We start from the raw sequence: 26322 nt of genomic DNA on the forward strand, positions 1-26322 counted from the left end.
AACTTTGTGATAGAGGAATATTAACTGTTGTGAATTCGGTAGCAAATTCACTTAAATGCTTTGATTTGAAGCAGAAATATCGATAACTTCACTGTTCACTGTTGAAATGTATACTACTATAATATTAGATGTTGTCTCAGAATTTCTGCCCATTTTGATAAATTAAACTTGGACTTTCAACTAATATTTCAAAAGATACTCATTTCTACTACTTTTCATGCTCTTGGGAAAGGATAGTAAGTAATTTCACATTCCAGTTTCTATGCTGACTGCAGTGGGGGAAAAAATCTTACGCCTAAATTTCTTCTTAAAGGGTCCTATAGCTTTGCCTTGTTCATTGTTGTATGGAACATTTAAAAACCATAAATTATTTATGTGAAATAGACCCTGCAGAAAGGTCGAGTAATCTTGAATATCTTTCTTTTCAACACTTGTTTCAATGTGATATGCTTTTTATTGGAATTTTCAAACTTTGTGATTCTTGTTCCATGTAACGGTTTTTTATCTCTGGCATTTCTCACTAACTAATCAAATCTCTGCTAATCTCCAAGAAAAAAAAAAGATTTCATTGGATTTCTATGTGCATAAATTCAGTCATTTTAAAAGATGCAAATCGTGAGGAAAAGCTTTTAAGTTGATCTAATTTGCACCTAATTTGCTTTCTATGTGGCTTTTCCTGCTGCTTTCTGTTTGGGTCTGGAATACATTCAGTTTTGGATTGTTGTTTGGATGTGATTGTTGTTTTGTCTTTTTGACTTGAGAACCATAATTTATCACCACCAAAGTAATTTAAATGAAAAAGGGCAAAAGGACTTGTCTATTTAACCAAGCAAGAAAGGAACAAAGTAGTCCAAAGCAGTATATCCTTAACCTCACAGAGATTTTAAATTTAATCTATTGCAATGCCAAGAAGAACTTTATATATTAATTTTAAGTAGTTAAGTATATTCTTTGTTGATACAGAAATGGCTAATTTATAATATATAAATATAAACTTAATGTCTTATTTTACTGCAACAGAGGGAGTTGGAAGTCAACACCATTTGCTTCTTCCCCTCCCCTTCTTCATTTTCCTTTTTCCCATTGTCATCCCTTACTATTTGCTTTTGTATTTTCATATTTTTTGTTATAAATAAACTTATTTTTTTTAAAAAAGCACCCATAGTTGTTGGAAGTCAGATAGTGTACATATTAAATAAAAACTAATATTTCATAAAACAGAACTGCCTTGATTCTGTGACAGTACATTCTTGCCAAGGCTTAGTGGGAAATCTAGGATGATACATTACATTTATTTTTAATTACTTTCAATTTATTCATTTTCCACAATCCCAAGATCTCCACACCATATATAACAGCAAAACAATTTTCTTTGGAATATATTTATGGCAGATATCTCTAGATGTTCTTCTGAAGGAGGGGAAAAAGGAACAGCAAGTTTCATAGATATTATAGCTGTTGTCTTCTCATATGATATATGAGCCTTGAAGGACACAATGTGAGAAATAAATATCAAGATATTTAAATGAACTTCTACTACACTGCCATCAAGAGTCCATTTATGTTTACGGGACTTTTTAGACAATACAATTTTTGTCTTCAGGGTGTTGGTTTAAAAAAAAATCATTTCTGTAATATTTGCTGAGGATCCTTCCCATATCAATTTGTGTTTTGGACAGTAATACCTATCATCTGCATATGGCAATATAGAAATCATCTGTTTATTGATGAGTGCAGGGGGGAAAAGGAGAGGAAAGCAGTGGATATTAACTAAAATAAATCAGACCACTGCATATCATTTATCAATAAATTAAACGTATGTTATCTGAAATACCTTATTTTAATAATATAAAAGCATTTAACATAATATATTCACGCGTGTCACATCCTTTCTGAATTAAATAAGTATAATTTGATTGTCACATATTTGAGTCTTAAAAACATACATGATTATCCTACAAAATCATCTAAATTTTTATACTGACCCCATGACCTTGGTATTAGATGGCTTTCTGTAATATTGAGAATTTTATTATAATTTCAAATATTTCCCCTAAATTGGTATTAAATTTATGGACACTATTTTGAATATTAAAAAGTAGGGTGGCAATATTTTGGATTCAGTTCTAAAATGTTTCTTTCAGTGTACAGGAATATGCCTGTCTGCAACTTTTCACTCAATCTAAAAAGTTCTATTTTGGTCTCATCTATCCACAGAGCATTCTCTTCCAATAGTTTTCTGGCTTATCCCTATAATATACATGCTGTCCTTGGTGTTCTCTGTTAAGGAATTTGTTGTGCAGAGGTCTCCTTGTGCTACCAAAGAGTTGCACAGACAAGGAAGGGTACTGAGAGCAGTAAGAGTCACACAGTAACCACAAGAGTACACTGAGTTGTAAAAGCAAAAAGTAGTTTACTTTAAAGTGGTGTAAAAACAAAAATGCACAGTCAAAAATAAACAGTCCAGGTCATACACAATAGTAACAGTCCAAGTAGCAATCCAAAATACAAAGTCTTCTTACCGGTCCAGAGGTCAATACACAGTTCAGGTAACAGAGCAAAAACAGTAATAGTAGAGAGCAGTGAATTCAGAGAGAGAAAGAAGCTACTTTACGAGCTCCCTCTTATGGCCATGAGAACACTTACACACCCATTGGCCAATTAACATCTTAAAGACATAACATCATGGTTAATATATTTTCAACCCAACATTGTAGGCTAACACCATATGCCTAACATTCTCCTAGCTTTGTTGTTTTCTTGCAGATGTTTCATTACCAAACTAGATAATATCATCAGTGCAAGGCCTTCTCCTTGCAATCTTTCCATATGCAAATATGTAGCTTTGGATCATTTTCCTCAACAATTAAATAAACAAGTATAATGTTCTTGATTCATTTGTTTAATTGGATTCTCTTTATTTAGTTTTAGGATTTGTATAGAAAACAATCACATTTTATGTCGTATTTATGCAGAAACATTGAACATCAAAAGGATTCCAAAATATAAGCACCACTTTACTTGACACGGTCAAAAACAATCAAACATTTAAGGACAGGCAAAAATTTAACCACTGAGATTTAATAGTCTGAGGTGTTGGGCTTTAAAATCTGTTTTTATTTTTAACATGCATTCTAAAAAATCCTGCAAAATAGTATTTTTTTAAAAAAATGTTTTAAACTTACAAAAATAAACATGTTTCTCTCTCCTTGATAACTGTCATACCTTATTCATTACACTTTTTAAAAAAAACAAATGGACTGCAGTTGCTGCAAAAAAAAAGGCAGGGTGTCCATCTCTTCTTATCTTCTGCATAGGCACTTTTTTCTTTGGTTTGTTCAGTATCATTGTGACATTCTTGATGATAAATGATACATACTTGTGCATCTGTTCTTTTTCTGAATAGGCTTTTATAATTCTTTGAAGGGCACAGGAAGGATGTGGGATCCTTTTGATTCAATTGAAGCAAATTAGCCTTATGTTGCATGCTACAAAGTAATACTCATGGTACATTTAAGCATGAAAAAAGGAAGGAAATGCACCATACCGTCCTATGTAAATTAATGAATTTGCCGAATTCCAAATTGCCTTCCTCCTCATAATAATTCATAAATGGTTACTTCAAGGTAAAGTATTATGTTTACCAAGAAGTACTGGGAAGATCTTTTTTTTTAAAGCCAGCTATTTATTTATTTATTTTATGAAGGGATGACTACTCAGACACATGAGACGGAATATGAATAAATGTAATGTTTTATCAATCCATAAACCAATCATCCCTTCATAGAATTGGAACTGCAACTCCAAAAACTGCCAGCCAGTATAATCCTTGGTTAGGACTCATTCCAACATAGCTGGCAGATGCCAGTTTTAGAGAAGGCTGTTATAGACTTTGGTAGGTTCAAAGAAACTCTAATTGAGTGGGCATCATGTTTCCTTTGGTAGAAGGTTGTGTAGCATGGCTGTGTAAAGCCTGGAAAAGGCAGGCTCTGTAAAGCATCTTTAGCATAACTAAAGTGTGGTAGTCCTCTGCAAAGTGGGGAGCAGCCAAGCTATTTCAAAGCTTGTACAGATGCTTCAAAGGTTGTCCTCAGCTGTTTGCATGTATATGCCAGGGAAGCAAGTGTGCATGCAGCAAATGTGCAAACAGCTGAGGACAATCTCTGAAGCTGCCTTGTGAGCTCTCCAGGGATTACAGCTGCTTAAACACTTTGAGAAGGATTGCACTCCGTGTAACATGTTCTGCAAGACTTCTCAATTGCAAGCATTTCTAGCAGTAGAAAGAGAACTATCACTAGATCAGCAGCATACTCACAGTCAACTCTTTCTTTCTCAAGTTAAATAGCAAGGCACAAGTTTGCTCGAAGCTTTTTTTTTTGTAATATCCAACAGCAGGGAAGGAAAAGAATCTTGTGGCATAAAATCTTTTACAACTCAGGAAAGATTTTATCTAATCCAGACTGCTAGTACGTTAAGTGCTTAGAATAGCATTAAGAGTTTGATTATATTACACATGTGCTCAAGACAAATAACTAGCTTCCTTCAAATCTATTTTTCTGTGACGCTTAATCTACATTGGTCCCAATGTTGTTGTTTTTTGTTTGGTGAAACCTAATTGTTTTTCTTTAAGTCTACCATCTGTCCATTTTTATTGCTGTTGTGTGTTCCTTATATATCTAAATCAATGTTAAACAAATATGTTTATTGCCATTTTATGTCTGGATTTTTAATGTGCTAATATACAGGTAGCCCTCAACGTATAACCAGAACTAGGATCAGAACTTCGGCCGTGAAGAGAGGATGTAAGTAAGTCACACTAGATTTTATGACCTTTGTAGCTATGGTTGTTACGTGAATCTCATGGTCTCTAAGTGAATCTGGCTTGCCCCATTGAGCTGGGACTCAAATGGCAATTATGTGGCTTGCCCCATTGAGCTGGGACTACAAATGGCAATTATGTGACCCAGGGACACTACAAACTTTGTAAATAAATGCCAGTTGTCAAGTATCCAAAATTTGATCATGCAACCATGGGGATGCTGTGATGGTTGTTAAGTGCAAGGATCAGTTGTAAGTCATTTTTTTCAGTGCCGTCATAACTTAGAACAGTCGACAAATGAACAATCATAAATCAAGGACTACCTGTATTTCAACAGGCCTTGACCTTATTAGGCTGAGTATCAGATAATGGCCTAAGATACTCTCATATTTCTCAAGTAGCAAAACTGGCAGGCAGGTTTTTTGTGTGTGAATTTTTTTTGGCCTTGTTCCTATCATCCTGACTGAGTATGGGTGGCAGTGAATAACAGTTGAAGGACATTAAACACTGCCCTAGCTCAGGCTATCTTAGTTAGGTACAGCAACCTAGATAGTGAGTGAAAACCTTGCAGTTTCTTTCAAATGCACTGCAGAGTCTTAATACACAGGCTTTCCCCATGCTCTGAAGCAGAATAAAAAACTTTGTATAGTTATTGTAACTTTTACATTCACTGAGTATGCTAACATTGGAATAACTGTGTGCACTTTACATCAGTATTCCTAAGAGCCTGAAAGGCAACTTGAGGCGCTTCAAAATGCTGGAAGGACAGATAAAATAAGAGACAAAACCAGACAAAATAAGACGACATCATTGATACCTAACATATTAGAACACATATAATTGAACACAGCGGACTTAGTAAAACACATAGGAATCTATAGAAGGACCCAGCAATCTCCTCACTTCTATATATTGATGCACTTCAGCCAGGATGTTTTTCATTTTTTTAATCTTCCCAGCCATTCCAAATCATTTTTCTTTCTTTCCTACTTGCTGCCACTGCTTCCAACAGACTGGGGGGGGAAGCCCTCTGGTTTTAGCCCTCTTTCACTTCATGTGTAGCAGAAATAATCATAAACTGCAGGATCCAATCTGCGTCGGTCACCAGGACCAGAGGTTTGTTATTCCAAGCTTTTGGACTTGTGCAAGAGCCCATCCACCAGCATGAATCTGAAAGCTTGAAAGAACAAAACTCTGGTCCCGGTAACTGAACCAGATTGGAACCTGCACCATTATCCTGGAAAATGTATATTTTCCTTCATTCACATAATCATAAATTGCCTAGAGAAAATTGTTGTCTCTTCCACAGATGGAGACGAGTGCGTTTAATCCCTGATTGGCCACTTGGGCGAACCAGTTGACAGGGGAAATTAATTTAACCCAAGCAAATCAGGCACTGTTTGAAACTAAATCTAATTGAATAGAATAGAGCTGGAAGGAACCTTGGAGGTCTTCTAGTCCAGCCCCCTGCTCAAGCAGGAGAACCTATACTATTTCAGACAAGTGACTGTCTAGCGCAGGGGTCGGCAACCTGAAAAAGGAAAAGAGCCACTGGGAACCGGTTCCATCACACATAAAAAAAGTGGGAGCCGCGTGCGTGCGTCCATGCACGCGCATGCACAAAAAAACATTTTGCGCATGCGCAAAATGGTTTTTTCTTGCGCATGCGCGGATGCGCGCGGTTGCCATTTTTTTATGTGTGATGGAACCGGTTCCTGGTTGCGCGACGGCGATGGCCCGTCTGCAAAGCTGCCGCTTTTGGCAGCCTGCAAACGTGCCGCAGCAGCTTTCTCAAAGAGCGGCGCCACTGCCCATTCCGAGAGGTGCGCGCGCACCTCTCCGAACGACCGTAGGTGCGCGCGCACCTCCCCAAACCTTTGGAGAGGTGCGCGCGTACCTCCGCGCGAACGGGCAGCGGCGGCGCTCTTTGAGAAAGCTGCCGCGGCCCGTCTGCAAAGCTGCCGAAAGCGACGGCAGCTTTTGCAGACGGGCCGCGGCAGCTTTCTCAAAGAGCGGCGCCACTGCCCGTTCGCACGGAGGTGTGCGCGCACCTCTTCAAAGGTTTGGGGAGGTGCGCGCGCACCTACGGTCGTTCGGAGAGGTGCGCGCGCACCTCTCGGAATGGGCCGCGGCGCCGCTTCTTGGGAAAGCTGCCGCGGCCCGTCTGCAAAGCTGCTGCTTTTTGCCAGTAGTGCTGTGGAACATCCAGGTGCTCTTTTGCAAACTTCAAACGTGCTGCAATATTTTTTTGGGACAGCAATGGCTTCCTCCGTGGTGTCCTCCCACGTACTCCATTCTTGTTTAATGTTTTCCTTATTGTAGATGTGTCAACAAAAATGTTAGCATGTGCCAGAGATTTCTGTAGGTCTTTAGCTGACCCGAGTGCTGCCTAACAGAGTGAGCGCCTGTTACTCGTCCCAGCTTCTGCCAACCTAGCAGTTCGAAAGCACGTAAAAAATGCAAGTAGAAAAATAGGGACCACTCCGGTGGGAAGGTAACAGCGTTCCGTGCGCCTTTGGCGTCTAGTCATGCCGGCCACATGACCACGGAGACGTCCTCGGACAAGCGCTGGCTCTTCGGCTTTGAAACGGAGATGAGCACCGGCCCCTAGAGTCGGAAACGACTAGCACGCATGTGCGGGGGAACCTTTACCTTTACCTGACACTCTAGGATTCTTCTTTACCTCATTAAGCATTATGCGCTGTGCTCTTGCAGTCATTTTTACAGGACGACCACGCCTAGGGAGAGTAGCAACAGTGCTAAACTTTCTCCATTTGTAGACAGTCTGTCTTACCGTGGACACATGAACATCAAGGCTTTTGGAGATACTTTTGTAACCCTTTCCAGCTTCATGCAAGTCAACAATTCTTGATCGTAGGTCTTCTGAGAACTCTTTTCTGCGAGGCATGGTTCACATCAGACAGTGCTTCTTGAGACCAGTAAACCCAAAACAGGTGTGTGTTTTTAAAGGGCAGGATGGCTGTCAGCAACACATTCAATATCATCACACTGATTGGAGTCAAGGTTGGCTCACTCCTGGCTCCAATTAGCTCTTGGAGAAGTCATTAGGCTAGGGGTTCACATACTTTTTCCACCCTGCACTGTGAATGTTTCCATCTTATGTTAAATTAAAACATGATAACAGCTAATGTTTGTGTAGTATTATTTTAAGCAGACTGTGTTTTTCTATTGTTGTGACTTACATGATGTTTAGAGCGCATTTTATGGCCAATTCATGCAAAACTCCACGTAATCCCAAAGGGTTCACATACTTTTTCTTGCAACTGTATAGCAGATCCAAACTTCCAGCTTACCCAAGCATTAACTGCCCACCATTTCTAGAGAATACGAATGCATGAATTTGTTCTCAACCATGTCCTAGCAAGCAGGCATACATAAAGAGTTCCAGCTCACCCACCAAGGTCCAGCTGCAAGGGACCTTGTAGGTCTTCTAGTGACTAGTCCAACTGAATTGACCTTGGGGAGTAATCTTTTAAAATCCTGCTGCATACTGGTAATCCTCTACTTACAACAATCTTTTTAGTGACCATTCAAAGTTACAGTGACACTGAAAAAAGTGACTTCTTTCACATTTATGACCGTTGCAGCATCCCCATGGTCATGTGATCAAAATTCAGATGCTTGGGAACTGGCCCGTATTTATGATGGTTGAAGTGTCTCGGGGTCTTGTTAGCATCTAGTATGTGACCTTTTGTGACCTCAATGGGGAGGCCAGATTCACTTAGCAACTGTGTTATTAACTGCTACAGTGATTCATTTAACAACTGTGTATTTGGAGATAACTGAATAAGGAACTCCTAATATTGTATGACTTGCAGACTTATATATTTATTTTTTGAAACTTATGGTACGTTTTACAATAAAATTATTACAATCTCCTATTCACACTAGCAATTTTGTAATGTAAAATGAATTGTATTTTAGCAAAAATCGAGTTAATTTTATGTCGGATATAAAGACTCATCTCAGTGACAAATTTTAACCCGGTTAACATGCTTTGGGTCCTCTCCAAAATCTTTTAGTTGTAAATCAGGTTCTTATCATAAATTTCACACAAGATGCTAACAAGGCTGCCATATAAATAGTTCACTGCTCTTGTAGTAATATATGTTTGTAGGAGTGCATAGGTACAGATATACTATGATGAAAGTACCATAGAATTTATCTTATTTTGTATATTTACAGAATTACGGTTAGGTAATTTATCTGATTTTACAAGGTAAGAGAAGTCAATAAGTAATTTAAAACTAAAAGCTGAATCTGAGGAAGCCGAAGATGTAAAAGAGCTAAGATTGAGAGAGGCAAATCATGTATATAACTTTTTAAAAACCACATACACTTTTTCCATGCAAGAGAAAAAATAGCTGTGCAAATAACCAGTTAGCGAGTTTGATAATCAAGCATTAATTTAAAAATATCTGCCTTCAGAGTAATAGCTTTTTATTGTCCTACATTGTTTTACATACTTTTCCACAAATAATTTAATAGTAAAAAAAAAAGACAAACTTGTTCCAATTTAATTTTGAGAGAGCTTTAGGAAAAGTGGAACAAGGAAGGAAAGATTTGTGCTGGCACACAGCAGACTTAGAAAGGTCAGAGGAAGAGTGTAAACAGAATTTGTAAGTTCATGTGTTGATGGGGTATGGAACAGATTTTTACAAAGGAAGCAAAAAATCAATGCCACTATTAAATGCATGGTTAAGCATGATAAACTAAGTTATTGTAGTAAGACTTAGGCATACCCAATTCTGAACAGGAGGCGAAGTGAAAACCACAAAGAAACACTGGATTTAACTTGGTCACAGCATATAGACAGAAAAAGACCGCAGAGAATGTACATCTGTGTAGAAATGTAATTACGTCTGTGTAAAATACATGGTCTCAAAGGAACCATGCTCCAAAATAGTTTTGGCAAATTTTATGAGGCAGATACAGTATGTTGCTTTACTATAATGATGAATTACATTAACCAGCTTTGTGAGATCCTTTTTGATTCACTGCACTCCATTTAAGTTACAGCAAAGAAATAATTTTGCTGCAGAGTTACCGGGATTGCCCTATTTTGCCTGAGAAAACATTGAAATCAGTGACGTATTATTTTTTAAAAGGATAATTAATTATAATCAGAATGACAGTAACCAGTTAAGTAGTAGAGGCAACTTTTGCTGGAGACTTATAAAGATAAGGTAAAAATGAAACACATACTACAGCGAACTATGCTTGTATATGTGCTTTGTGCATGGGGGGGGGAAGAGCACTGCTATTAGAAGAAAAATTGTTTTGGATTTCTTTGCAGAGGTGATTTAGGAGCAATGTGGCGTGCAATGTGATTCAGTGATAAAAGTGCACAGCTAATGCAAATGCAGAATGGGCACATACTTATTTGACTGTAAAAATTGTCATTCCTCAGTACAAGCTTGCTTCAGTGAACAAAAGGGCAAGAAGGATCGGAATAAAGAAAGTGAAATAAAAGTACTAGGAAGAGAGAGAGAGAGAGAGAGAGAGAGAGAGAGAGAGAGAGAGAGAGAGAGAGAGAGAGAGAGAGAGAGAGAGAGAGAGAATATGAATCAATAGCAGAGATTGGCAACAAAGGGAATTTGGCCAAAATAATAATAATAAGCAAGGTAGGAGAGCTAAAGAGAAAACCATAAACACCACTTTTTAGCCAGTGTTTCAATCATACCACTTTGAGTTTCATACGGGCCTCATAATCCTCCAACCCCTTCTTAATATTGATAGGCAACGAATTCTGAACCTGTAGGGCATTTTGCTGTTCCAGTTTATGCAAGGATTCATATTCATAAACATTAATTTCTCCTATAATCTTTAGAATAAAAAAATGCTATTATACAGCACTTGTGGAAGCTTAATCGTATGCTGAATAATGTGATCTGTAAACGCAACGTTTCTCATGAAGGTAATATTCCATAATTATAATGTTAGTTCCTAGACTCTAACAGGTTAGTTTTATTCCCAGTCTTAAACAGTTGTTCTTCCTAATGATAGAACAATGCCTATAGTAGATGCAAAAATAGAAACTATAAAGTTGACTTGAAAATGTTTTGCATTTTACTATCCAAATCTGACTACAGTATAGTTTTAGACTAAACTCTTATTAATGCTTGTATTATATTTTAGAGTAGGTCCAAGTGATCTGCAAGATCATCACGAAACAGAAACAGCAACACAAAGCCCAATATAGTTGTGTGGATACCTGGATGGGAGACCATGTATAATATTAAGAGAAGAAGAAGAAAATGAATAAATCTTATGAAGCAATGACAAACGTTGCCAAGAAAACCTGGCAATAAATCAAATTTTACTGGATGAAACCTGTGTCTTAAAGATCACAAAACACAAGCTTTCTATCTTAATATGAATTTTGATGTATCCTCTCATATTCTTTGTACATTCCTTAAAAATTCTGATTGTAGCCTGAGGTTCCAAGAGACTAAAGAGATATCCTGAGAAAATAAATGATAGTCACATATGCCTTGATGTGAAATAGGCAGCAGTGTTTTTTTAAGCTACAACAATAACAAAACACAGCTGCATTTCTACTTTACTGTTTGCAAGCTTTCAAACACCCCTTTACAATGAAAACAGTCCTCAAAATCTTTGCAACATTTAAAAATGTTTAAATGATTTAATACTATCAAAGTAGAAGAACAAACAGAAGAGCCAAATATAGATTTCAAACACTGCATTATACAAGGACATTAAAAAGTTAGTTTTGCAAAGCCATTTAGGTTTGTGAAAGACAGAAAAACTGCTTTGACCTTTTCTTCATGCCACTGGCATTCAGTTTAATTGATTATCTACATATACAGGGTAACAATCATGTTAATTACCCATGGGGTTTAAAGCAATCAAGTCACTGATGAAGTAACAAGACTGGCACATATGTCTTGCATCCAGACAGTCTCCATCCCTGCCCTTCATTTTAGATCCTGCAGTGTGCAGTGTGCTTTAATAAAAGAATCAACTCTGCAGCTGTCCCATAAGCAGACAAGGAATTATTCCTATTACTTTACATATAGCTGAAAATTCAAAACCTATGTGGGAAATAACTTTGCAACAGATGCAGAGCAAACACTATCAATTTTGTGCAAAAATATCTTCTCAAAATATTTGAGATACTTGAAATCCGAGGAAAACAGTATCAGCTCTGTCATTTTGCTGCAAGCCTGAAATAATTCAACATTAGCTTTAGAACACAGGCATTTGCAAAATTCATGTTCTAGTCTGAGATAGCTAAACCAAACGATAAAGGATACCTCCAATAATTAAGTATTCATTATGAGTGAATTGAGAGAATTAGTGAAGATGCAGGGGGGCAGGGAACTTCTGAATAGGACTATTTCTTGGCAGCATTAAGAAAGTTATACAGTAGAGAAAATCCAGGTGGAAGGGGGAAAATTTAAGGTGAAAGTAGAATAAAAGTAGAATGACAGCAGAGAGAGAAATATGAATTGTATGAAAAAACCAGAAGACAAATTAATTTTCCAACCGAATGAATGGAAAGTAGATATAAGGAAAGTGTTTATAGAAGCCAACTGTCACAAAGGATGTAGATTTAACCAATAGGAAATATTTAAAAAAATGGTGACATGATTTAATGAAAAATGTCAATGAAAAGAAATGCCTATACAAGAATGATAGTTGCAAAAAAAAAAAAGATAAGTGAAAGATATTGTGTAATGTATACAGAGGGGGAAAGGAATGTAATAAAAATGGAACAATTAAATAAGGCAGGGACAGTGCAGTCATACTACTGACTTCCCACTTACAGAACTATTCCTTCTACTGTATTTTTCCAGTAAGCAGGACCAAAGATTTATTTTGTAGCTCTACATGACTGTACAGAGCAACCTCTCAGCCATTTAACTGTACAGTAATTGTCAAAGCTCGTCCTGCAGCAGGCAGAGCGAAGAACCGAAACAGGAACGAGAGACCTCCACTGCGAACTGAAAGCACTTTATTCCTCAAGGCAACAGCCGCAGCAAGAAACAAAGCCAGCGTTGGCCGCTACCCGCAGCCAACGCTGCTATATACACGCCCAAAGCACCCACCCATACTCCACCCAAACACGCCCACGCCGTCCCATTCCCTATACCTACCCCACCCCTCGAATGTCGGGCTCCCGAGGCCCGACAGTAATATTACAAAGAGTTTCATAGCATTAAGACAAATAGAGGTAAAGACAAATTATTCCAGAGGCAATTCTTTCCATAGTATAACAATGCTTTGTCTTCCCCGAGAGGGGAAAAATCTATAAATCCTTATTTATGGTGTGAAAAGCAATTTTAAAGTAAGACTATGGCGTTTTTTGGGGGGGTGTTTGAGGACATGCAGTGGCTCAACAGTGAAAGAAGCTGAGCTTGTCAGTTTGAAAGCTGATAGCCCCGAGTTCGAGACCCAAGTTCCATACAATGGAGTGAGATCCCATTCCTGCCCCAGATCCCACCCACCAAGCAGTTCAAAAACATGCAAATAAGACTAAATAGGATTTAATGGGAAGGTAACAGAGTTCTGTGCACCTCGGCATATAATCATGCTGGCCACATGACTGCAGAAATGTCTACAGATAATGCTGCCTCCCTCAGCTAAAAGAGATGACTAGAGTCAAACACGACTGGACAGGGGAAACCTTTACCTTTATGGCATTTTTTAAAAAAAATCTGTTATTGTAGATCATCCTCGGTGTTGGTAGTGAGCAGTGCATCATCAACAAAATGCAAACTACTCACTAGGCAGGCCTGCAAATAAGTCATTATTTGTTGCAGGGCTTGTCAACTATCAGCTTTTTGAGCACTTCACATTAAGCAAGCAAAGTTATGAATGGTAGTACATTTCTGCCTCAGTAACTATTGTCTTGGTTATGGTTACATATCTTCTTCCTGTTCCTTAAAGTTGTTCTTACTACCCATTACATCAGGTGAAGCAAGCTTTGGGTAATGCCTCAGAAACAAGAGTAAGGAAAATAAGTTGCATGGTAGTTTTAATGCAAGTAGTAGTTGGGGTCTGCTATGCTCACCCTCCAGGGAGGCATTTACAGCCATGTTGGGTCTGGATAAAATTGGCCTCTCTGTCTAAAGAGGTCAGGGCTGATGGGAAAAATCCACAGGGAACTCCATGGGTCAACTGGAAACAATAATGATGACTTCACACTTTTTTATTTGCACTTGCTACAAAATGAGAGTCTGCCAGAGGAGTCATAGGAAAGCTAAAGACCCTTACATCATGCAGACATTCAGGCAAATCTTTTTTCCATAGGGAGCAGGGAAATGAATTCATGCAATTTGCTGTCCTATAATCCAGAGGTCACCAACCTTTCTTGGTTGGCGGATCAGAGGGAAAGGCAGGGGGAAGCATTTTACTTGTCCATGCGCACACGGCCACGAGCATGGATGTCACACAAATGGCTAGCGCTTGTGTGATACTTGCTAGCCCTGCCCTGTTCTTGTGCACAGTGCTATGTTTCTGTGCTCCACGGTGCACAGCAGTGTCATTTTTTGCTCTGAGGCATGGCATCATCCCATTTTTGCACTCCAAGGTGTGGTGGCATCCGTTTTTGTGCCCCAAGGTGCAGCAGCGGCCCGTTTTTGCACCATGCGGTGCAGCGTCCTGTTTTCGTGCCCCACGGCCGTGGAACTAGCGCGAGTGGGGGGATGTGCATGTATACTTGTGTGCACTGGCCAGCCTGTCCCGCGGCCCGTTGACCAGCAGCCCACAGCCCGCCACCGGGCTGTGGCCCACAGGCTGGGGACCCCTGCTATAATCTGAAGGATTCTATGAAGGATTCTATTCCAAGATTTTCCTGGAATACCTGTGGATCTAGGGTTCAATTTCCAAGATCCATGCTGCTGAAAGAGACATGTAATATGGGACTTTGTCTATTTACAACATCCTTCAAAACCTTTCCTATGAAGATGTGAGGCATATCATGAGTGGGGATTTTTCAGAACTAGCACATGATGGTGACAAAGTAAATATCAAATTCATAGTAAACATTAAATTTAGAGTGCTGGATTGATTTGTGTATTAGGAAATTTACAGTCTATCAAAGATTTGCTGCTTTCATTGCTAAGGCATCGACTTCACAAGTCATCTTTAAAATAATATAATCATTAGGACATGAGAAAGTCATTCCTATGTTTCTAAACCAGGAAAGCTAGTGGAGATCTATCAGTAGTTCCTTTAAAGTCTTTGACATGATTTGGAACAAACTATGGTAATGTTTGGCTATATTCTTGATGAATCTGCTCAGTTTATCAAGGAAGGGGATATTTGTTGCTGTGTCTTAAGCTACAAGTCCTATTTTAGCTACCCAAAATGCAAGAATGACTGGGTAGGTGATAGGACTGTATTTCCTGAGTGGATTTTATAGATTTAGGGATTTAACTAGGAAAATGAAATTGCTTTGATAAATCAATCTCAGAGAGTTCGTGGTAACCATTTTTTCCTCTGACGCCACCTCTACTTGCTTCTCTTCTTTAGTTCTCTTTCTTCCCTATTTAAATGCCTGGAAGAGAGAGAGAGTCATTGGGTGAGATGAAATCTGAGGAAGCCTTGCTCAACATTCCAGGAGATTATCTTTTTTGAGTATGTGAGCTGGGAATTTGCTTCCTACAGAAAGCCTCTTTGGGAAGTCCGAAGATGAAAGCAAAGAGGAAGTACACTGGCCATTTTGCTGTAGTCATTTATAAAGGTTCTGTTCCCACTGTGTTCTGAATTGGGTGAGGCTTTGCTCTCCTGGAAGTCTTCAAAATAACAAATGCTGTAAGTTTGACAAACAACTCAAGACAGTAGCCACAGGCTCCTGTAAAAAGTGCACATACTTCTTCATTTGAGATCCAAGTGAAGATCAAGCAACAGAGTGAAATATTCCACGTTTCATGTGGAATTCCTGGTAAGGAGAAGGGAGGGATGGGAAATTCAGACTGGCAAGGTATATGAACTGAAGGAGTGACACCAAGTCAAGGCTGGGAAGAAATAGAAAAATTGGACAGGTGGTATGCCAGAGCAGTGGCTGGGAAGAGCCACTGACTGGGTGAAACAATAAGCAGCAATGGCAATTCATTTTCCATAGCCTCCTCCAGTCTCAACCAATGCTTCCTTGCTCTCTAAGCAACTAGAAAAAACATGGACCCTCAACAGTCTCTATTATGGTGCTTAGTGAACTGCTCAGAGCTTTTCTTCCTGTAAGAAAGAGCATCTCTCTAGTTAACCATTGGGAGAGGAAAATAAAAAGATGGGATCTTTGGAATTAATGTACTTTCTGCCAACTACATTAAATCAATGTTTTACTGTAAATAAATCAGCAAGTGATAAATTTTGAGAAATGTGTGTGGAAAGGGATTATTATTATGGGATTATTCAAGCCTATTTATTCAATTAATAAAGGGATTTAAAATTTAATTTAATTTAAGGACCATTTATTTGTCTATGTTCTTTTCTAGTGTTTGCTTCATCTGAAGTCAGCAAACTGATTGATAACCAGTACTACTAAAATTTTGTTTTTTCCCACCCAGTATAGGGAAGAAAAGGAAATAAAGAGAAAAGAAACAGAAAGGCAGTGGGATTGTAATGCATTTATTACAAAATGTATGTATTTCCCATAAATTCCAAACTTATTAGCTGGTCTGAATATTGAATAATGCATAAAATATTCAAATACCGTATATCCTGCATTTAAGGCAATGATAAGTTTTAGCAGTGTGGATGTATCCTGCATTTAATCTTTTAATACCAGTGGCATTCACATAAAGCATATTGCAGAACAGTGTGAAACTTATTGTGGCAATTGTCTATCTTAGCTTGAGGCTTAAAGCCCATTTATGTAAAAATAAAATGAGTGTTCCTATGTTCACAGCTTACAGAAATAAAGCTGGAGGAAATCACATGTACTTTTCAAATATGTACCAGTATATGGAAAAAAATAAATTGTGAACAGACATAATTAGACAGATTTTCATTTACAGTACTTTCAGATTCAAATCTGTAGCAAGAGATTCAAAAGTGTGATTTCATTTGTTGCTGCTTTTGGATGAGGTGGCAATGGATAACATCATGGAGGTAAAATTTATTCCATCTTGTCATCTGATTGCCGTACAAATCCCCAACAGATTACTTCCTAGCATACACCATATTTCAGTAAATAAATGCCCTGTCTTGGAGCCTGCTTTCATTTCAAATGATGCTTTTAAAATATCACTTGAAAATCTAAAGTGCATCCACATTATCACCTTTCTGATTTTTAAAAAAATAAGAGTTAAACATTTCTTCAGTGAGTACACTTGAAAACTGCTGGACAAAAATAAACACAAATTCTACCTGGATTAACTCCAAGGTATTTTATATGTCAATGTCCAGTCTAGCAAAAACAAAGAAAAAAATCTTAAAAGAATCAAACTAATTAAAACTAGAACAAGAAATAGTCATGGCCTGTCAGTCCCAAGTTTTCCAAATAAAATCATTTCAATGTACTTATCTTACAGAATAAACAATCACTATTCTTAACTCCCAACTGAACTATGAGTTTTCATGGTGATATAATCAATTTGCTTTTTTTGAAGCAAGATGTTATTATATCCTTGCCTTAGATTTTAGACCTAAGTACTTTATAAAAGCCACAGCACAGTGTGTAGAAGCTGGTTTGAGAAATTAAATTGTTCAGTGCGCTCCTGGCCTGAAAGCTCTGCTAGATTTCTTTCAGATTTAAAGAGGAAAATATTGCTAATATATTAATCACCAACTTTGTAAAATTATAGTTTTCAATATACCAAATTAAACTAAAAATGATTGAAAAAAATAGATTTGAAAATTGAGCCGTGGTGGCGCAGTGGTTAGAATGCAGTATTGCAGGCTAACTCACTGCTCACAAACAGGAGTTCGATCTTGACTGGCTCAAGGTTGACTCAGCCTTGCATCTTTTTGAGGTCAGTAAAATGAGGACCCAGATTGTTGGGGGAAATATGCTGACTCTGTAAACTGCTTAGAGAGGGCTCTAAAATACTATGAAGCAGTATATAAATCTGAGTGCTACTGCTATTTAATTGAAAACACTCCTGTTGTAAAATGAAAGTTGCTTACCCCCCTGAAAACACAGCGAGCTTTTATTCACCACATTTTTTCGGCACCTTCTTTAAGACAGAGTCTGCAAAGAAAGAAAAGACTTACTCAGTTATGCTTTTCCATATTGATGGAACACAAACAATCTAATATTCTGACACGTCTCATAAGCTGTCTTCTTTAAAAACTACTGACATAAAGTTACTATGTGCAATACTGGAGATGGGATATTGGGCCACTTCCCTTTTACAAAACTTAACACGTTGTATGCTCAAAAGATAAACTTGTAGATAATGAGAGCTCTAAACTTTATTAGCTAAGCAAAGGGCTATGATACGCTTTTCAACATACTGAAATTTCAATTAAAAAATTGAAAACATTTACCAGTTATCAAATGTACTCAATTGCACAATGAAGCAAATTATTCCCATAGAATAATGAACTCTAATTGAGTGCTAGATATACAAATAAAAACCCACAGGACTTATTTTAATTGCATTTTAATTAATTCTCTATTTTATTTTTTTAACTTCTGATCATTTTTCCTGACTATAGATTCATTAAATAAAGTATTAATAAAAAATCTTCAAAAGGAACTATATTATTAAGCCTATTTTAAGTCATATTAATATCCCAAGTTACTTCAAAGTTGTTTAGCATAGCTTCCTGAGTTGTTGGCTGAAAATACATGAAAACACCACAATATATGTTCATACAATATGACCATGGAAACTTGGCTCATCAATCATACCTGGTTGACTATAAACTTTAAAATTTCTTAATTTTCAAATCCATTCAAATTCTTAATATTTTATTCTCTCTCTTAAAAACAAATATCACTGCTATCACTATTTTATAGAACTCCACAGGTTTATTGTGAATCAACGTTTATTGTAAACAGCAAAAGTATATTTATGAAAAAACAATTTATCAGTTACAGAAAAATTGCCAGACATGCATGATCCAGTTTGAATAATTTGAGAATAAGAAGGCTAAGGTGGACAAATATAACAATTTGCCAATGCTAAAGAAATCTTTGTGGTAGCTATTCCAATTCTTTCCTTAAGCTAAAAATAGAATAAAATACCTTACAGTGCAGGCAATTTATACCGACAGAATATTTTTTTTAGCAATTATTGGAGAGAAAAAGCATGTGCCTTGGGTAAGATCCTGCTAATAAAAGAAACAAAAAGGTGGGATACAAATAAATAAATAAAATGATTTCAAGGAAACAGGAAGAAAGATGTACTATGACAAGTACATACTGACAAAAATAGAAAAGGAGATTTAATATTTTTTTTATAGTGACTCTAAAACTATTGGTTCAGCATCAACTTTGTAATAAACATGATTTTGGAACTCTGGTGAATTAGCACTTGACTAAAAGCCACTTAAGGGATGCGGTGGCTCAGTGGGTTAGGATGCTGAGTTCGAAAGCACGTAAAAATGCAAGTAGAAAAATAGTGACCACTACGGTGGGAAGGTAACAGCGTTCTGTGCGCCTTTGGCATCTAGTCATGCCGGCCACATGACCACGGAAACGTCCTCGGACAAGCGCTGGCTCTTCGGCTTTGAAACGGAGATGAGCACCGGCCCCTAGAGTCGGAAACGACTAGCACGCATGTGCGGGGGAACCTTTACCTTTACCTTTTAAAAGCCACTTAAATTGCAGATTATGCCTTGATATATATTTTAATTCCATAATCCAGTTGAATATAATCACACAGCTATTATTGGATAATAATAAATTGGAAGGCCAAGGATTATATTGATCTGTATGTAGAATTTCTGTCTTTCAAATTTGGTACAGTGTATAACAAGTAAATATTTCCCTCCAATTGTATTTATTTATTTAATCTCCATATGAATCAAAGAGCATTCCAAACAATGCACAATGAACGCCATTACCTAAATTTTAATAATTCTTCACAACTCTTTCTTAAAGTTAAGTATATGTAGGTGAAGGAGTGGCAGAACCTGCGGGCAGGGTTAAAAAAGGGATCAGCCTACAATCCCTACATAGTCAGAAACGAACAAAGTACAACCCCTCTTGAATTCTGTTGACCCTTATCTAACACCAAATAGCTGTTAACTGTTAGATGAAAAGATTCTTATGCATAGGCATGGTTCACAATAAATCAGTTTAATTGGACAGTATGAGAAAATTCCAGAGCAGCTTGCTTTTCTCTTAAAATCCTCCTTGGTGTACTTCTGAGGTTGGTAGATGGATTTTCTTGGTAAGGCATTTTTCTAGTGACAAATGTAGATTAATTTTGGGGATGATCATTTATTTACAAGAAACACAAGAAGACATCAGACAAAGAATCATCCCCAACGTACAATGCAACAGACAAAACAAAACACTCAGCCACGATCCCAAATCCTTAATCTCTACCCAGAAATATTGTTCTGAAATAATAAAATAAATTGGAGAAAAGACAACCACCAAATAATATATTCAAATCTACAGTGGTATTATGGAAAGAGATTAACCTTTTTCTGATCCTGAAACAGTATTTAGCAAAACTGAGCCATGCCATTAAATAACAATAATACTAAACAGAACTGTAAGATAGAAATTAAGCATATTAAAGTATTGTGGGATTTCCGAACACAAACTGATAAATTCCTGGTATATAACACCATCACATGACTGTGGTTGAAAAGAAGAACGTGTGGGTAATTGAGGTGACAAACCGGGGGATAGTAAAATAGAAGACAAAGAACTGAAAAAGTTCACAAAGTACCAAGATCCAAAAATTGGAATTGAAAGATTAGGGTATAAATCAGTCTTAATGGTTATCGCCATACTGGGTTCCTTACTTGGACAAGCCTCAGAGAAGCTGTGCATTGGCAAGTTTTCCATCTGTCAACTGCAAAAGGCCACATTGCTTGAATATGCACATACACTATTAAAACATCGTAGATTTTTGGGAAGAGCTCAATGTGTATGAAGGCCAATACCAGATCAAGAATGGACAGTTATGACTTCACGTTACTGTGAACAGATAATAATAAAGATCTAGGTTGAGTTTAACAACGAGGCCCAAATGATGATCCTGGTTTGTCAAAAAACTGGGAAACTTGTAGTTAATTAATCATAATACATTAAGCCATGACAATTATACTTGTTCCTAACTTTTTAAAGTATAATTGATGAAGCCTTGAATGTCATGTCTAACTTAGAGCATAGCAGAATTTTTGAATGTGGAAGAACAATATTATGTATCAAAGAGCTTTTTCCTCTTTCTTGACTAGACTAGGACCTGAGTTTCATAATACTTTTTTATATAGGTCTACTCAGAAGTGCAGCCAGAAATAACAACATCCTAATTATTGTTTCAATTTGATGTATATTGTAAGAAGCATGCCAACAACATATTACTACCACTTTCTATGCCTCTATTTTATTGTTATTCTCCATTCTGAAAGTACAGAGTGAAAAGATAACAATTTGAATAAAAGTAAACCTACTGTCTCATGAGCATTGTGACTAGGCATTGGATTCATATTGTGAAATATTATATCTGTAATATAGTGAAAATCAGTTTATAATACTATATAATGTGTAAAGGTAAAGGTAAAGGTTCCCCCACACATGCGTGCTAGTCATTTCCAACTCTAGGGGCCGGTGCTCATCTCCGTTTCAAAGCTGAAGAGCCATCACTTGTCCAAGGATGTCTCCGTGGTCATGTGGCCTGCATGACTAGATGCCAAAGGCGCACAGAATGCTGTTACCTTCCCACCATAGTGGTCCCTATTTTTCTACTTGCATTTTTACGTGCTTTCGAACTGCTAGGTTGGCAGAATCACTTGGGATTCGACCCGCCAAACTGCTGACCATCTGATCGACAAGCTCAGCATCCTAACCTCGTCTCATTCATATATATATATATATATATATATATATATATGTATATATGTATATATGTATATATGTATATATGTATATATGTATATATGTATATATGTATATATGTATATATGTATATATTTATATATGTATGGATCTTTGGTCATTCGGGTTTTTTCCCACGTAGAATTGAAGGTGTAAGAGCAACGTTTCGACGGAATCCCATCCGTCATCCTCAGGCTGGTGGCTTCAGCTTCCTTCTTCTGGGAGAAGCATGTGGTAGTGGCTGTTTGTTCCTCTTTTTTAAACTGCCAGAGGGGGTGTGTTCTGTGGGTGGAGGTGTGCTCTGATTGGGTGGGGGATTAGGTGTGTTCTGATTGGGTGGGAGTGTGTTTTGAATGGGGTGTGTGTTCTGATTGGTTGGGGGGGTGTTTTGAGTGGATGGGCTGGTCTCAGCTGCCAGCCTTAGAACTGAGCTGGTGAGTTGTGCTGCTTTTGTTCGGCTTCGTGTTTGTGGTGGTGCCATGTTTTTATAGTGGGTGTCAGTTTGCTTATTGTGTGGTTTGGAGGGGTTTAAAGTGGCTGATGTTGCAGCTGTAGTTAGGTTTCTGTTTTGTGGTTGTGCGTCGTTATCATTGTGGGTTCGGATTTGCTTTTTGAATGGTTGTGTGGTGGTGATGTCATGTGATGTTATCATGAGTTTGGGTCTGGTATCATTCTTGGTGGTTGGGACTCGTCTGTCAATCAAGGCGGGTTTCCAAATGGCTGGTAGGCGAGAGGTATCATCTCGTTTGTTCATGCTGTGGGGGCGTTTTTCTATCTCAATGGCTTCTCTGATTATTCTGTTGTTAAAATGTTCAATTTTGGCGATAGTTTTGGTTTTTTTAAAATCAATTTCATGTCCCGTGGCTTCAAAGTGTTGGAACAGGGATGAAGTTTGTTCTCCCTTTCTGAGTGAGTTTCTGTGGAACCCCACTCAGACCCATAGTCAGCTCCATAGGCTCACCTCTACAAAATCTAGCCAAATTTCTTGCCAAACAACTACAGCCTTACGCAAATTCCATTACCTCACACGTACAAAACTCATTCCAATTCATAGAGATCATAAGTAAACTAAACTTACAGCCCTGTGACCTACTTGTGAGCTTCGATGTCGTATCCCTCTTCACCCAAGTGCCAATCAAAGAAGCCTTGACAGCTATCCTAAATAAATACAACCCCCCAAAACACATCCTAGATCTGACCAACCACTGCCTATCAAACACATACTTCATCTACAATGGACAAAGATACAAACAAATGGAAGGAGCACCCATGGGATCACCCCTTTCACCTGTCATCGCAAACCTCTACATGGAACACTTTGAAACCCTCGCTCTAGAAAAATCCAACCACAAACCCAAACTCTGGCTCAGATACGTAGATGACACCTTCGTAATCTGGCCACACGGCAAAGAAAAACTGGATGACTTCCTCACACACCTCAATAGCCTACACCCCAAAATACAATTCACCATGGAAACAGAAGCTAACAATCAACTTCCCTTCCTTGATGTCTTAGTCTACAAGAAATCCAACGGCTCCCTAGGACACACTATCTACCATAAAAAAAACACACACAAACCGCTATCTGAACGCACTCTCACACCACCACCCAGCACAGATCAACTCCGTAGCCAAGACACTCATCTCCAGAACAAAACACCTAGCTGACGAACAACACCTAAAAACCGAACTAAACACTCTCACTAATGTACTAACAGCCAATGGATTCCAAAGAAACACGATTACCAACTTAATCCGAAGAGAGACACCCACAAAAACCCAAGACAGAGAACAAGAAAATGGCAAAGCCCTCCTCCCATACTTAAAAGGGACCATAGACAGAATCAGCAAGATCCTCCAAAAACACAACATCAAAACAGCATTCTACACAGACAGAAAAATATCCACCATCCTAAGAAACCCCAAAGACATAATTGGGTTAGAAAACCAAGGAGTATACGAAATCCCATGCACCACCTGCCCCACCACATACATCGGACAGACCAACAGAAGAATAAGTGCACGCATTGAAGAGCACAGAAACTCACTCAGAAAGGGAAAACAAATTTCATCCCTGTTCCAACACTTTGAAGCCACGGGACATGAAATTGATTTTAAAAAAACCAAAACTATCGCCAAAATTGAACATTTTAACAACAGAATAATCAGAGAAGCCATTGAGATAGAAAAACGCCCCCACAGCATGAACAAACGAGATGATACCTCTCACCTACCAGCCATTTGGAAACCTGCCTTGATTGACAGACGAGTCCCAACCACCAAGAATGATACCAGACCCAAACTCATGATAACATCACATGACATCACCACCACACAACCATTCAAAAAGCAAATCCGAACCCACAATGATAACGACGCACAACCACAAAACAGAAACCTAACTACAGCTGCAACATCAGCCACTTTAAACCCCTCCAAACCACACAATAAGCAAACTGACACCCACTATAAAAACATGGCACCACCACAAACACGAAGCCGAACAAAAGCAGCACAACTCACCAGCTCAGTTCTAAGGCTGGCAGCTGAGACCAGCCCATCCACTCAAAACACCCCCCCAACCAATCAGAACACACACCCCATTCAAAACACACTCCCACCCAATCAGAACACACCTAATCCCCCACCCAATCAGAGCACACCTCCACCCACAGAACACACCCCCTCTGGCAGTTTAAAAAAGAGGAACAAACAGCCACTACCACATGCTTCTCCCAGAAGAAGGAAGCTGAAGCCACCAGCCTGAGGATGACGGATGGGATTCCGTCGAAACGTTGCTCTTACACCTTCAATTCTACGTGGGGGAAAAAACCTGAATGATCAAAGATCCACATACAAACACCCGCGAAAACCTCAGAAAACATATATATATATATGAACCTTTATCTTTAGACACACACACACACACACACACACACACACACACACACACACTAGTTAGCCAGGTCCATAATAGCTTTATGCTATTACGTACGGTCACTCACGCCCTCGTGACCTCTCGTCTGGACTACTGCAACGCTCTCTACATGGGGCTACCCTTGAAGACCACTCGGAGGCTCCAGCTGGTACAGAATGTAGCCGCGAGAGTTGTGTTGGGAGTTTCCCGACACTCCCATGTTACACCTCTGCTCCGCGAGCTGCATTGGCTTCCAGTTGTCTTCCGGGTGAGATTCAAGGTGTTGGTAATGACCTACAAAGCCCTACATGGCATGGGTCCGGAATACCTTGGGGAGCACCTGCAGCCGGCGTCAACTTCCCTCCGCCCAGTACGCTCTCACAGAGAGGGCCTCCTCAGGGTGCCACCGGTCAAAGAATGTCGACTGGTGGCCCCCAGGGGGAGGGCGTTCTCTGTGGGCACGCCGGATTTATGGAACCATCTTCCGGTCGAGCTCCGGATGGCGCCTGACCTCCGCTCCTTCCGGCGCGATCTCAAAACCTACCTTTTCGAACAAGCTGGCCTGACCTGATGGGATGGGGTTGGGTTTTACTAATCTGTTTTAACCTACTTTTTAATGTGTTTTAACTTATTCGTGGGCATTTTGTTTAATCGTTTTTAATTTTTGTATCTTGTTTTTTTAATATGTATTGCCCTGTTCACCGCCCTGAGTCCTTCGGGAGAAGGGCGACATACAAATAAAATTAATAATTAATAATAATAATATTTCCAAAAACAGCAATGCGAATTCAGGTAAGATCTTGAACTAAATGAAATGGTTCTTGGAAGTAGTTAGTATGTATTCTGCTCAGCTTGTATTCAGGTCATATAAAGAGCCATTTACAAAGGTCCTTTATTACAGCAATACACAAGGAAACACTAGCTGTCTACTGTGAGGCTTCCCACCTGCTCTAAACAGGGTGAAGAGGGGGAGGAAAAAGACTATTATACCCAAGTTTCCGGGAGAAAGAAAAGAAACTCAAGCCTACATGTTCTCTGAATATGTATACGTGTACCCACATGTAAAAAAAAAATCTTTCCCATGTTGAAGTCATACTGAAGCATATGTATGATATGAATTGCCATACTGAATAGAGCCTATAATTAAAATGTCACTTCTTCCAAAACTTCACCAGCTGGTTTTAATCACGCAAACTGTTCTCTGCTCCTGCCGAACGACTGATCTCTGTTTGATCATAAGTTCATTTTTATCAAGGAGATTAATTCTCTCATTTAAATTTACAGGTGCTCTATATGAATGCTTTATCAAGAAAAAGGATAGCTCTTTATAAAACAGCAAAGCTTACTTGTATTACACAAACAACAATGTTGGTTTCCCTGAGAAGCTTTTTCTTGGGGGGTGCTAAGACAGATTTGACGAGACATGTGTTCACATTGAAATGGGCACAGATATTACGTGACAGGCGCATTCCAAGCATTTCGAAGGCCAGAACAAGGCTCCTATTTATAGGATTCTTTCAATGAATGGACTTATGTTAAAACAGTGAGTTGTTTATAACGATTTCAATAGACATGAATTGCACTTGGTGGCAG

General features: G+C 38.5%; 1 protein-coding gene across 7 annotated transcripts in view; it reads right to left on the reverse strand.

Moving 5' to 3' along the window:
* Window positions 1-26322, reverse strand: part of FYN (FYN proto-oncogene, Src family tyrosine kinase) — a 120740-nt gene that overhangs the window by 48005 nt on the left and 46413 nt on the right. For 6 of the 7 annotated variants that reach the window (XM_081346425.1, XM_081346422.1, XM_081346426.1 and 3 more), the window contains exon 2: window positions 17936-17999. The gene's annotated coding sequence lies outside the window, so the exon portion shown is untranslated. Of the gene's footprint in view, window positions 1-17176; window positions 17217-17935; window positions 18000-26322 lie in introns of all 7 variants that reach the window. The other variant, XM_081346424.1, reaches the window with a different exon arrangement.

This window comes from Vipera berus, assembly GCF_964194415.1.
Source record: "Vipera berus genome assembly, chromosome: 1".
NCBI classification, from domain to species: Eukaryota; Metazoa; Chordata; class Lepidosauria; order Squamata; family Viperidae; genus Vipera; species Vipera berus.